Source organism: Amblyomma americanum, chromosome 3 (genome assembly GCF_052857255.1).
Source record: "Amblyomma americanum isolate KBUSLIRL-KWMA chromosome 3, ASM5285725v1, whole genome shotgun sequence".
Taxonomy (NCBI): Eukaryota; Metazoa; Arthropoda; class Arachnida; order Ixodida; family Ixodidae; genus Amblyomma; species Amblyomma americanum.
In genome coordinates this window covers 109,020,654-109,035,777 of record NC_135499.1, presented here as the reverse complement: position 1 = coordinate 109,035,777, position 15,124 = coordinate 109,020,654, and the positions used below count along the sequence as shown (strand labels likewise).

Below are 15,124 nucleotides of genomic sequence, written 5' to 3'. Positions count from 1 at the left end.
GTTACCTCTATATATATCTTTTAAAAGATTAATTACTCCATTTTCCACATCCAATGTGCCCAATATGTCCCACAAATGCTCCTGAGTAACGTTGTCATAGGCTCCCCTAATATCCAGAAATGCTAGCAATAAGGGCCTATGTTCCTTTTCCGCAATTTCTATACACTGTGTCAATGAAAATAGATTGTCCTCCAACCTCCTTTGTTTCCGGAACCCATTCTGTAGTTCCCCTAGCACCCCCTCGTTCTCCACCCAAGCCTGCAGTCTATCCTTTATAATTTGCATCACCACCCTGTAAACCACAGACGCCACTGTTATGGGGCGATAGTTACTTACGTCTGCTTTGTCCCCCTTTCCCTTATATATCATGTTCATTCTACTTAATCGCCATTCATCGGGGACTTTCTCATCCACTATCATTTTGTTCACTACCTGTATTAATGTTTGCTTGGATTTTGGTCCTAACTTCTTTATCAACATAATCGGGATACCATCTGGTCCTGTTGATGTGCCACTAGGAACCTTTTTCTCTGCCCTTTCCCACTCTCCTTGCTCAAGTGAAGCTATTGCTGTAACCGGTCTATCCTCCTTCGATAAATTATGTACCACGTGCTTTGCTGAAAATTTTTCCGTCATCCTTGTTCCTATGTGTTTTATTGCTTCATCCCCTTCTAGTCGAATACCCTCATCTGTAACAATAAACCTTTGTTCTAGCCTAGTTTTATTACTCATTGCATTTAGATGTTTCCAGAATTTTTGGGCTGCTTTTCTATCCTTTTTATTTACTTTTGACATCCATTGGGCACCCTTTCTTCTAATTTTCTCATTAATCAAATAGGATGCGTCCCTTCTACACTTTATGAAGGTATCCCATTTTCTGTCTACTTCGGGTTTTGGTTCCCCCCTCTTCTTGGAATATCTGTGTTCCCTGGATGCTTCCTTGCGCTTTTCTATTGCCCTCTTGACCTCCTCATCCCACCAACTCTTGGGTTTGCATCTTTTCCCTTTTAGCTTTACTCCCACCTTAGCTAGCTCTAGCTCCAGTAATCGAGTTAATTTGGTATAAGTCCATTCTGTTTCACTATCCTCAAAAATTACTTTCTCGATTTGTTTGGCTGCTACTTCCAATTGCTTTTCTGAGTAAAAATTTCCCCCTGATTGTTTATCTTGATTCAGTCCTACATTGCTTTTTCTTCTGAAGCTCAACTTGATACGCTTGTGGTCACTACCTAGACTTCTGGAACCATCTTCATCTATGCTCATTACCCCTAATCTCTTATACATCCTCTGTGACATTAGTGCATAATCTATCGTCGAGTGCAGACTCCCCGCCTCCCATGTTATGAGCCCTTCACACTTCTCGGTGCTGTTGCATACAACTAAATCATGCCTGTCACACATGTCCTGCAGCATGCTTCCTGTCGAATCCGTGTACCCATCCAGGTCTTCTATGTGTGCATTCATGTCGCCTAATATAATTATCTCGCCCTGTCCTCCTAGCTCATCAATGTCGCTTGCAATACATTCTAACATTTTCCTGTTTTCCTCTTTGGCATTAACCCCTGTCCACAGGTATACAAAGCCAAGGAGTGTTTGCTTGCCTGCAACTGTTCCTTTTAGCCATAAATGTTCCCTGCATCCCAGTCTAACCCTTTGAAAATTCATACTTTTATGAATGAATGCCCCAATTCCACCTCCCTTTCTGCTGCCCTCTGTTCTATTGCAATATTCCCATGCGTAGTCTGGGTTACAGGGTGGTTGCTCCATGTCTCTAAGATGTGTTTCCGCTAAACCATATACCATTAATTCCTCCTGTCTTAACTGTTCTTCTATTTCCTCCCATTTCAGTCTATTCCTGCCACCTTGCATGTTAATGAAACCTATATCTGAATTAACTTGGCCCTGGCGCTTGCGTCTCTTTCTTCCCCTATGGTTCCATTGTCCGTTTGATTTTAATTCTTCCTTCTCTACACTGGTTTCTTCAGAGCTCTGGGTCCCCCCAAAAAAGCTGTTGCCTGGCGACCTATCCTACTACCCACCTTCTTGCCAGTGGCACCACCGTAGTGGATGCCATCCTGTGCAAAAGGGTGGGGCCTAACCTCGTACACTTCCCTGTTGACCTCCATCACCTCGTATCTTAGTCGTCGACTCAATAGCCTAATTACCCGATTAGTCTCCACGACCCTCCTTTCCGTTTCGCGAGCCTGCCTCTGGACCTCTGGGATTGTGCATATGGTCACATGCACACTCTCAGAGGCCTCTCTAAGCCTACGCATCCCCACCTCCAACTGCGTCTCAAGATTCTGGCTCCTCCCCTGCAGTACATCATTGAGACCAGCATGGATGACCACAAGGTGTTCGCCATCCATGCTACCCACCACCACCTCCCGGGCTCTGGCCATTGCATCCACCATGCACTTTCCCGACTGAGCCTCCACCTGCACCCGCCTGTCTGCCTTCACTGCCGTCAGAACGCCTCCCTCAACCCTCGCTACATTCCAGTCCCCGACCACCAGAACTCTCCTGTGCCCCAAACGTTCGCTTCCTAATTCCATCTGTTGGCCTCCGGATCGCTCTAGCTGACTCTCCTGCCGCTGTACGCTATTGTCGCGAGTTTCCATGCCCGCTTTAACCTTTTTCATTTCGTTCGCATTTTTCTCACTAATTGCTCGCTGCACTACAGCACTGTACGATCGACGAGCCTCGTCCTCCACCTGACACTTCTCCGAACTGGGGTGCCCAGCCGGCCGCGACCTGAGCGCTTCAACCTGTTTTTCTAGCTGGGTCCGCTTTTCCCGCTCTTCTTTAATCTCGCCCACCATTCGCTTCAACAGGGCGGCATTATTCTCCTCCTTTTTAATCAAATCGGCGACCTGAGCTTCCAGCTTAATCCGATCCTCTCGTTCGACCTGCCGGTCCGCATTAAGTGCATTAAACCCAGCTTCCCATTCCCCTTTTAACGCATGAACGGCGTCCCCAAACCGCTTGCACATCTTACACACGAAGCTAGCCTCACCCGCCTCGGCTAAGCTCCCGAACCCTGTCTCATCTAAGTAACACCAACGGTCGCACTCCTGGCACTGTACTAACTCCCCGTCCTTGTCCTCCTTAACTTTCCTAGCTTGCCGACCCATCGTCCGGCCGACTATGCCTTGTGAAAGCCCGCCAAAATTCCTATGCGTAAAAACCCGCCAAGAATATTACACAAAACTTCGGCACTACGCAACGTAAAAGCCCGCCAAAATTCCTATAGAAGAAACCTTCGGCACTAGTCAACGTAAGAGCCCGCTAAAACTCCTGCACAAAACTTCGGCACTACGCAACGTAAAAGCCCGCCAAAATTCCTACAGAAGAAACCTTCGGCACTAGTCAACGTAAGAGCCCGCTAAAAATCCTGCACAAAAACCTTCGGCACTGCGCAACGTAAAAGCGCGCCAAAATTCCTACACAAAAAACCTTCGGCACTACACAACGTAAAAGCCCACCAAAATTCCTACACAAAAACCTTCGGCACTACGCAACGTAAACGCCCGCCAAAAATCCTACACCAAAAACTTTCAGCAATACGCAAGGTAAAAGCCTTCCAAAATTTCTACGCAAAAACCTTCGGCCCACACACTTCCGCTAGCCTTTCTACCCTTAACTCGGTTTAAAACTACTGCCCGAAAGCATGTACAAGCGCAAAAACCAAAAGGCACTTAGCTTCAGACGTAGTCGCTGGAGCTCCGAAAAAAAGCGTCCGCCTCCGACGGTGTCACGAGACGGAGATGGTGAGTGCAGCGCCCCTTAAACCACAACATGACTTGCATAGCATACCAAATCTTTGCTGCAAAAAATAGATTGCAGACAGTTGATCTAGCAAATATAGAGAGGTCCCACCCTCCGAACTTCGCTGTTTTTTCCTTGATGTGTTCCGCTTAACGCTTCCAGTATTCTGCGCTGTCTTTATAGTGCTGCAGAGGCACCTCGAGATACTTCGTTGGCGAGAGCGACCATTGCATATTTTTAAACACAGCTGGCGTGAGGCCTCATTCACCGTGCCAAATACCGACTGATTTGATCCAATTGATACCACTTCCGGTCATCTTGCAGAACTTGGTTGTCACATTTACAGCGTTGGTGACACTGGGCTTGTCCGCGAAGAAAATCACAATGCCATCCGCATATGACAAAAGCTTAACTTCGCTTGAACAAAACCTAATACCGGTAATAGCCTTGTTCTTTATAATGCTTAAAGAAAATGGCTCGAGCAGCAAAGCAAATAATAAAAGTGACAAGGGACACCCTTGCCTAACAGACGATTTCACTTGGATTGAAGGGTTGTCTTATTTATTATAATTCTGGTAAAATTATTAGCGTAACATAGCTCTATCCTCTCGAAAAGTATCTTGCCGATGTTGATGTGTTTCAAGACACTAAAAGGGACTTTGTGGGCGACTTTGTCTAAAGCTCTTTCTAAATCCAACTCAACCATTGCTACCTTTTCACAGTACGAATCACAGCACTCTAGAACAATTCCTGTCACGTGTATGTTATTCGAATAGAACGTCCTCTAATGCCACATGTTTGGTGCGGCCCCACTAGCTGTTGTACTACCCGTTGCAGTCTTTTACATAATACTTTCGCAAAAAACTTATAATATGTGTTAGCCAGCGTTACCGGTCAGTACGCACGCACCGACAACAGTGCAAAAGGGTCATCAGATTTGGTAATCAGCACCACATGCCTATGTCCAAAAGACGGAGGCAATTATTTTGTGTTCTATGCTTCCTCTATCACACAATGCAGGACCATTGCCACCTTATCTTTAAAAGCTATATAAAATTTTGAACCGAAACCGTCCGGTCCTGGTGCTTTTCCGGTGCTTAAGTCATCAATAACACTTTCTATTTCTGTTATGGTAATTGGTGCCTCTAAGCTTTCTTTCACTTCTTCTAGCTTTGGCATGAGCTTTAAGAACTCTGTTTCATATCCGTCTACGAGTTCAGGTTTTCGGCCAAACCGTTCGCAGCAATAACCTAGGAAAGCGCACTTAATCGATTCGCTGTCTCGCACAACTGTCTCTGAACGTTATCGCTCTTATTTCGTTGCGTGCAGCATAGCTCCTTTCGTCTGACATGGATCGTCGAGTAGGGGCTTCCCCCATGTACAATCTTTCAGCACGGGCCCGTATTTCTGCTCCTCGGTATCCTTCTACATCGATTACCTCAAGTTCGCTCTTCACTTCTTTTATTTCTTTATCGAACCGACCAGGTGACGAAGCTTCTTCGTTCAAATAGCAGTCCAACTTTTTTCAGTTCATTTCCTTCTTTCCTCTTATCTTGCTCCGTACGCTGGCTCTTTCTATGGCAGTTATTTTCACTTCTTGTTTGAATAGTTCCCACGCATCAGTTCAGCTTTGCGTCTTGCATGCAAGCACGTCGTTCATTTTGTCTTGCATTTTCTGTATAAAATAATCATCATCAAGAATCTGAACATTGAACTTCCACAGATCCCAATTGAATTTAGGTGGCTTTTTCGGACCCAACGTCAGAGTGACCAAACTGATCACTAAAGGAAACATTTTTAACATCATAATTGGTACACGCCGGAACCAGTGTTGCCGAAACGTAAACTCAGTCTAATCTGGCGAGGCTGCCTCGCGGCTGATTGGTAAGTAATGCGACGTTGGATTAGACAAAGTAATCCACATCTGCTAGTGCTCTGTCTTCTACACACTCGCTCAGAAACACTGAACTCGCGTCTGGAACCGGTGCCTGTCTCGCTCGATCATCTGATCTGCACATACAATTAAAATCCCCAAACATGACAATGATCCTTTCATCACTGTTTAGATGTCGATCAACACTTTCAAAAAACATTCTTCGTTCACTTTCACTATTTGGAGCATATAAACAAATAGCTCGGAACATAGTCACACACAATGAGGCGGCCACTGTCACTAGCGTAAACACTCTCTACGAACACTTCAAGGGAATTTTTAAAAAATAAAGCACACCCACCCGCTGTGCCAATAGCGTGAAAAATGTACAAATTATACAGCGCTCTGAAAGGCTCCACCATGCGGTTCGTTGCCTCTTCACTTTCAACTTTCATTTCTTGAACGGTAATTAAATCTAAGTCATGTTCTAGAAAAAGCCGGCTAAGTTGGTACTGTTTCTTACGATTAGACAAGCCGCGCACGTTGAGCGTGCCCACGTGTAAACTTGTTTCTAGGTTGACTGCCATTTTTCCTTAAAGAAGCACCCGAACCGCACAGTATCACCTTCACCATTGGAATCTATTATCAATGTAGCATTTCCAACAACCTGGACAGTCGCTTGCGCCCTTCGGCTGATTGAGGCGGCGCTTCTTATGTCACTGCAATAAAGTGTCTCTACCTTAGCCATTGTCGCTCGCCGGCGGGTTCAACACACTCACTTGGCGTCGGGTCACGTCGGCGGTAGCGCCGACGGCTTCCGCTCGGGCGGAATTTTGGTGGCCGGCTTCAATGTTGATCTTCGGGTGGGCGTAGTTTTCACAGGCGGCTCCCCGCCGACTTCTTTGCTTGTGTCGTGCGTCTCGTTGCCGCTATCGTCGTGAAGTCGATTCGCCGCGGTAGCTCCGACGCTCGACATCACAACGTCTTCAGTTGCCTGTTGCGTAGCGGTCGCAGTGTGAGAGGCGTTAGTCATCTTTTCGGGCTAGTCGTCGGCGGATGTTGTAGCGCTACCCGGCTTACCCTCCTCTGTTGGTGCGTTGTGTGCCTCTTCATCCGCAGGAGGAAGCGGGCTAATGGCGTCTTGAGCTTGCGGTTCAGTCGCACCACCAGCTGCATCTTCTGCGTCGGCCTGATCCATGAGGTGCTCAGCTTGGACTTCAATGCTTGTGCCGAGTCCTGTTATATTGGCGTAGGTTCGAGTACACTTGCTCTCATCGTGGCCATAGCGCTTGCACACGGTGCAGCGCGGCACATTGCACTCTCACCTGATGCGGCCTCGACTGTTACACCTTAGGCATAACGGCGCGCGACCTGGTACGACCAGTAGGGCAGTACTTCCGGCAATACGTACTTGATGTGCCACATCCTCGATAGTCAGTCCGGGCTTCAGTTTAAGGCCGACTGTGCGGGTAGAAGAGCCCTTGACAGCAGTGCCTTGAACGCGCCAGCATTCCCGAGAAAGGTCCGTCACTTTCCCGTACGGGGCCAGCGCAGAACGAATATCTTCGTCTGGAGCGTTATGCAGCACCCAATACAGCTTCAACCGCATATCCTGGTTGGTGGGGTCTATTACAAGGCATCGTTTGTCCTTAACTTTCACTTCGCCAACTTCCAGAAATTTCTTCGTCGCTTCTGGGCTACTGAAGGTGACGGCCCACACGTGGTTCATTTGAAACGCCCCCAGAGCTAGCACTTCGGGGAGCAGCCCCAGGCGAACCAACCTGTCGCGAAAGTCTTCAACACGAAAGGCCTGGCTTTCAAATCACCGTGAAGAAAGACGGTATTCAGAAGGGACGCACCTCTTGGAAATTGCAGCAGCACAAGTTGATAATCCTGGGAATCTTGAGCAAAAAACCTGTTTCCGCGGCCCTGCTGGGCCGCTGACACCGCGCCAACGGAGCTCATGATAACGCGTCCGTTCGCTAGCGCGGCCGGAAGCAGAATCCGACTGCGCCACTCTGCTGATAGCGCTGCAAAGCAACGTAGCCTATATTAGAATACAATTTGTAGCACAGATTGAATCTTACTGTTGAAAAAAAAGAATAGCAGAAAAAACACCAGCAGAGCTTGGTTTCGATCCATGGACCTCTGGGTTACGGGCCCAACACGCTTCCGTTGCGCAAATCTGCTTTTTTTCTTATTGCCGACTAGGCACGAAAAACAAATACAACACATTAAAAGGTGCTATCTTAACAAAGACAGCACTCGTAGGTTAAAACCGTTTCAGGGCAACAAGTTCATTCAGCAGAGAGTACCATTCTGGTTTGGCAACTTTTTCCTTATACACATCTCTCAGGTAAGCAATACTCTCAACAAAGTACTCTCTAGCGGGTCGCATATTTTCATCTGCATGATGGACACCCATTCGTGTCTTCCATACACTATGCAGTACCACCAGCATGAACAAATCATACGGTGCACCGTCTTCGTTATAAACTGGCAAAAAACGGATGTCATACGGCGTTATTGGAAGGTCTTTCCTTAGCGTCCTTTGTAGGATGTCCCAAAGAAAGACTGCATCGCAGAAGTCCAAGAATATATAATGTACAGTTTCTGGCTTGCGGCATATTAAACAGTTTGTGCCCTATGGGACATATATACCCTTCTCTTCCAACCATGGCTTCACGGGCAGTGTGCCACTATGTAAGTGGAAAAAGGAAGTTTTCACCGATGGCCACACGGCCATCTTCTTCACACTTTTAAGAACATCACCACCCTTACTATTACCATTCAGTATGCGATAAATTGGCACTTGTAGCATCAAATCTGACAGGTCAGTATAGAACAGCCTACGTTTTACGCCACTAAAGTACTGCATGGAGAAACGCACTTGCAATATTTGAAAAGCTCCAACCACTTCACGCAAATACCGCTGCACACCTCGACGATGAAACCATTGCGTACAAACCAGAAATTCGGGTAAAAAGTTTTGCAGCCGCACTTGTATCACTGCCCTCAAAAAGGGATCCTTTTGGTTTTGCAGGAAAACGTATCTCGAGACAAGTTGACTTAAAAACAAGTGTACAAGACCCAAACCACCATTCTGCTCTGAGCGAAACAAGTTTGTCCGGCTCGTGCGCTCCCATGTTGATCCCCACACAAACACAGCTAACACTCTGTGCAGCTTCTAAACATACATTCTTGTCATGAACATCGCCTGCAGCACGTACCATACTTTCGCGACAAGGAAAAGGTTACACACCGTTGCGCGAGCAAAATGGAAAAATCCCTGCCCCCCATTTAGTTGTTTTCGAACGGACATGCTCAGTTTCCTCTCGTCAATACTGTGTAGTGTCCTTGTAGTAATGAATTGGTACGCCCAGATACTTTGTAGGCACGTCTGACCACTGAAAACTTTGAAATACGGAAGAAGAGTCTTTCTACTCCTCCTGCCAGAAACCCAGGCATTTGTTCCAGTTTATGACACTGCCGGTACATATGCAGTATGCTGTGGCATCGTTCAGGGCCTCCTGGACACTTTCTTTGTCCTTGCAAATAACAGCAATATCATCAGCATACGAAAGCACCTTCACTTCTGTTGAAAATAACTGGAAACCTCTAACCCTTTCATTGTACAGTATTTTCAAGCAAAACGGCTCCAGATAGATGGCAAATAGCAAGGGGGATAAGGGGCACCCCTGCCTGACACAGGAATGGATTTCGATACTATCGGTGAGTTATTTATTTGGTGACTACAATATTGGCGAAACACCCTTGTATGCCACTCTCACACCATCCGAAATCACTTAGCCCAAGTTTACATATTCCAATATGTTGAAAAGTGTGTCGTGATGGACGCGATCGAAAGCTTTTTCAAGATCAACCTGTAACACAGCTGCGCGCATTGAGAAAACGTCACAACACTGAAATTCTCCTCATAATGTGAATGTTAGTGGTTATTGACCTTCCTTTGATGCCACAAGTCTGGTGTGGTCCCACAACATCTTTGATGACAGTTTGCAATCTCCTTGCTAGCACCTTCATATAGATTTTATAATCCACATTTTTAACGTTATAGGTCTGAAAGACGAAACCAATTGCTGCTTCTCGCGATCATTACTCTTAGGAATTAGTACTATATGCGCTCGCCGGAAAGGCGGTGGCAGCTCTTTCTTTTCGTACGCCTGCATTAAAACAGCGTGTAATGCCTCTGCCACTTCTCGAAACCGCTCATAGAAAGCCGGGCCCAAACCGGCTGGACCAGGCGTCTTGCCCGGACTAAGATTATTTATGGCTTTAATTTCATGAATCGTAATTGGAGCTTCTATAAATTATTTCCTTTCTTCCCTGAGTTTTCGCTTGAGCGCCAAAACCGTGCTTTCGAAACCCCCTGCCAGTTTTTTGCTGCACCCAAATAATTCGCTGTAGTGTTCCACAAAGGCTCTTTTAATCATTTCGTTGTTTCGGGTGACTGCATTTTCGAGCCTTATCTCTTGGATATCATTTTTCGCTGCGTACTTCTTTTTATCCGCAAGTGCCTGTTTCGTTGGCATTTCACTAACCCAAAGCTTTTCTGCCCGTGCCTGTATAACTGCTCCCTTGTACTTATCATCGTCTAGCACTTCCAGCTGCCTACGAACATCTCTGATTTCTGTATTGCGCAGTCCCGGCTGCGCACATTCTTGACTGAGTAACAAATTCAGCTGGCGTTGTAATTGCCTCTCAGCCTGTTTTGATTTGTGTTGTTTCGCAGTACTGTGTTCGATTGCGCTCATCTTAACGTTTTCTTTGAAACACTTCCACGCGCAAACAAAACTATTAGCCCCACTTGTCAGTACTTCTCGTATGCTATCTTGTGTCTTACTAACGAAGGTCTCTTCTTCGAGAAGTTTGTTATTCATCTTCCAAAGTTAAAGCGCGAATTCCTTTGTTTTGTACCTAATGTAAACATAATCAGGCTATGGTCACTGAATGATACGTGTTTCACCATGTAATGTGTACACAGTGGCACGAGGGCGACGGATCTGTAAGCTCTATCAAGTCTAGCGTGAGAATCGCGCTGGAAATGAGTGTACTGTGGCAGACTAGAATTCGATAGCAGCAAACCTACATCTTCGAACTTTTGCTCTGTGATCAACGTGTTCAAGTAAAGAGCGCTGCGTTCGCGCACAGGTTGCCTCCTTGCCGTATCTTCAGGCATACAAACACAATTAAAGTCACCGAGTAAAACAAAATTTCGCTCCGCACTGACATGGGGCACAATCTCCGCAAAGAAAACTCAGCGATCTTGTTGCTTGTTAGGAGCATATATACAGATCACTCGCCATTTCATCTGAGCAAAGAAAAAATTGCAAACAATAAGACGACCACTTGCGTCTACTTTTACACTCTACAACAATACCAATTGAGTTTCGCATCAAAAGCAAAGCACCCCCAGAAGTGCCAACAGCATGACTCACACAGATGCCATAGCAGGATCGAAAAGGTAACAACATGCGGTCAGTTTGCTCTTCAGATTCTACTTTTGTCTCTTGTACAGCCGCTATGTCGATGTCATTTTCTAGTAGAAGGCGATTTAATTGATACTACCGCCGCTTTGCGGCTAGCCCTCTCACGTTAAGCGTTGCTATACGTAATGCTGCATCTTTTTTCCCCTCCATCTTTTCTTTTTAAAGCAAATTGTACTGCCTATTGTTTACTTTGTGAATAAGGAGGCGACGTGCAGCAACGTGCCTGAACTCACAACAGTCTATGGTTGCGCTGACTAGGGAACTTGAAAGGCGACGCTGCCTGTTGTCCGTCGATGCTGCCGCTGCACGCGAAGGCACCCAGGTGCACGCGGCCGACCTAACAACGGAGGCGGCTTGGCCGCCTGCCGCGGGTCGGGCGGAACGTTAGGCCGCGGCTTGAAAGACGGACGCCTCACTCTAGGAGCTTTGGCCGGGGGTTCTTCAGCGCCTTCTTCAGGAGTATGTGGTGCATTGGAATTCTTTTCTCTAGGTCGATTTCCAGCGTGACTGCTACTCGCAGCCATGGTGACCACCATTTCCTCCTGCTGACTTTCAGCGTTCTCCGAAGTTTCGTTAGGACGGGCGGCGGCGTCTTCGAACCACAAGCCTTCTCATCAGGCAAACCGTCTTGCGGGACACTGGATGCAGGCTCAAGTATCCCGCTCCCCTCTGCGACACTGGTTGAAAGGGGCACCAGTGTCTCCAAAACGTTGCCTCCCTTTCCCGTCGCTGCTTCTTCGGCGTCAAGCTCATCGATCTTCAGCTCGGACGCTCCTTCGTTTGAAGAGCGCCCGGTCACTCTGGCATACGTTCGCGCACACTCACTCTCCTCATGCCCGAACCGACGGCACGCACCACACCGCGGAATTTTGCACTCGCGCCGATCATGACCCTTTCCTCGGCAGCGCAAGCAGAGGGGGGCCCTGGCCGGTACCACAACCATGATCAATTCACCAGCGATGCTCACCTCATGCGGCAATGGCCCAACTTGACTCCCGCTTTCAGCGAAAGAGACACCAGGCGCGTTGTCGACCCTTTATCGGTGACGTCTTATACCCGCCAACGCTCAGCCCTGGCCTCAGTTACTTTTCCGTACGGCACAAAGGCCGCTCGCACGTCTTCATCTGGTACTCCGGGAAGCAACCAGTGAATCTTCAGTCGAACATCTTGGTTTACTGGGTTAATTATCAAACACCGACGTTCCTTCACTTGCATTTCACCAGCGGCGAGCATCTTCTTGACAGCGTGAGCACTGTCGAAAGTCACCGCCCAGACGTGACTCATCCGATACGCCCCAAAGGCGGTTACGTCAGGGAGCTACTTGAGGTGAGCCAACGGGTCACGGAAATCTTCGACGCGGTACGGTCGTGCACGGACGTCAGCGTGAAAAAAAGTGTATTAAAAACTATGCTACCTGTAGGAAAACTTGGTAGGATGAACTCGTACTCGTTGTCAGTTTCAAAAAACCTGTTTCCGCGGCTAGACATGGCCGCTGTACACTGCGCAAATCTGCTGATTGCGCTGCACATCAACTTAGCCTATATTAGAATGCAAATTGCAGTACAGATAGAATCTTCCTGTTGAAAAAAAAACGGATAGAACAAAAACACAAAGCGATAGCAGAGCGTGGTTTCGATCCACGGACCTCTGGGTTATGGGCCCAGCACTCTTGCACTGCGCCACTCTGCTTCTTTTTTCTTTATTGCGCTGCGCCACTCTGCTGATTGCACTCCGCAGAAACGTAGTGTCTATTCTAAGGCAGAGCGTAAACCAGTTTCTTCAGAGGCATATTTGGGCCTCCTGATCTTAGGCTCGGCACCGAATGTCCTTCGCACAGATGCAAAAGGAGCCGGTCGCTGTATACCTGGGGAAGTGAATGGCCTTGATAGCAGCGGCCGAGCTGGATAGACTGCCCGCGCCATATCCGGCAACGCCAAGTCCAGGGCGTGTGGCACTGTTGCCGCTACTGTGTCCGCTTAATAACAATCGGACACTTCGTAATTGCTCTCTTTTCTCCATCAAGGTGTTCGTATTGCGCGAAAGCTATCGAGCTCGAAGCAGCAGTGCCAATGCAAACTTGCAAAACCCGAATGCGGGGCTGCATTCTCTACAAATGGCTTGCTGCGTATGAAAACAACCTGCCCGAAACATATTTAAACTAATTCATTGTTAAAACATTGTTATATTGTAGTGTTCCTTAAATTGTCGCTAGTTTTGCAGCCGCTTATTAAACATGGTCTGACTGCAATCATATTGTTTTATTTCAGTTATTTTCTGGTAGTGTAACGTTTTTTTTTCCTGTGGCTTCGGTGGCACAGAAAGTATTAACTGCAGACTATTGTGCCAGAGTGCTCATTTTTGTTACTGATGAATAGGTGTATTTTTAAGTTTCATTGTATTTTTTTTTTACCAAGCTTGCAGCCGCGAGTATTATTCGAGGCTGTACGAGAGCAAGTGCCTGAACGCTTCCTCGTGGGATGTCCCACAGCGAGTTCTGCCGCACAATTGTCGAGGCTTCTGCAACAGTATGGACGACTTGACGTCTCATGATTGGATGCTGTGGTGCTGAGGGAAGATTCGCTTGTTTCCCTCTCATCTTCGTTCTTGTTCTGATAGAGACTCTGGGGACAACTCCATTCAATTTCGTTCTTGATAAAAATCCGTTCTATTCCTTATAAAAAATCGTATATAGAATATCTATGGATTTTTATAGCCTCTAACGTGTTCCTAGAGATCTTTTGTTGCCTGTTCATAGTTATTAAACTATAAAGTACAAAAGTTCACCAAGCGTTTGCGGCCATGCATAGACAAATTTCCCATACACTGGTTATAGAATATCTATTCTTTAAAGACTAGTCGATAAGACATGTCTGTAGAAACTCTACACGCTTTACTACGACAAAATACTGCTGACAGTCTCTAGACTTTCTAAAGAAATTTTCGTAAGGGATGGCTCTCTGGCTATGCTGATCATTTCCCTTAGCAACAGATGCGTTTTTGTGGGCATATCGCGCTAATATATCAATATAAATCGAATTTAATTTATCATCAGTGTCATTTAACCAATTCATCTTTCATCGCCTTAAGAGCAAGCCTCGCGACAGAAAGCTTCCGCGGCCAGGGACGTATATTTTGTCCCGGAAGCCGATTCCAAGGAATCTAACCTCACATAGGGCTTCAAACCACCGGCTCCAGCAAACCTCTCTCCGTTTCCAAGCAACACGATACGAAGGGTTGTTCCACCTTTGCACCGCCTTGTGCGCCAGGCTGTCGATAGTTGAATATAATTGCTAGAAGATACGCCCCTTGTGCACCGATTTTGAAGGCTACCGATAAATCTGTTCATTGCTTAGAACGAATGCTCTTGACCATTCTTGATTTATAAATGATATTAATAAAATGAATATTTTAACTTCCTGCCCGATTGTCGCCTCGTAGTGAAGGTTTCTGGAATTATTTTTCAAAATATATGCGAAACCTGTGCAATGGTAACATGGTGAGTGACATTGATTCCACCACTGCCATTCGCTGCAAGCCTGACGTCCCGGCGACACCTCTGGTAAGCGGTTAGTCATTCTGGTTTCCAGTCGTCTGCGCGGCCGCCGGTAGCGCTATAACTGAAGGGGAGAGGGAACGACGCGCGTTCCACACAGTCGATTCCATACAGGGCATGTATGTAGTATGCGAAGACCAACACAGTGGTCACTTGCAGAAGTCTTGCTTTCAGATCGCAGTTCATGATGCACTCGCAATGATAGCGGTGAAACATGCATAGGGGATTGCACGGGCGGGAGAGGTAGATAGATAAAGAGGAGGAGGGAAAGGCAGGGATGTTAACCAGAAAGGGGTTCCGGTTGGCTACCCTGCACTGGGGAAAAGGGATTAGGGGACTAAAAGGAGGAAGAGAGAAGGAAAAAAAGGCGTAACACACACACACACGCACAACGCTCTCACAATTTGTCACTCAATCCAG

General features: G+C 46.9%; 1 pseudogene; it reads right to left on the bottom strand.

Annotated features, from left to right (window-relative positions):
• Positions 1 to 7,913: 7,913 nt before the first annotated feature.
• Positions 7,914 to 12,435, bottom strand: LOC144123972 (uncharacterized; annotated as a pseudogene).
• Positions 12,436 to 15,124: the final 2,689 nt, after the last annotated feature.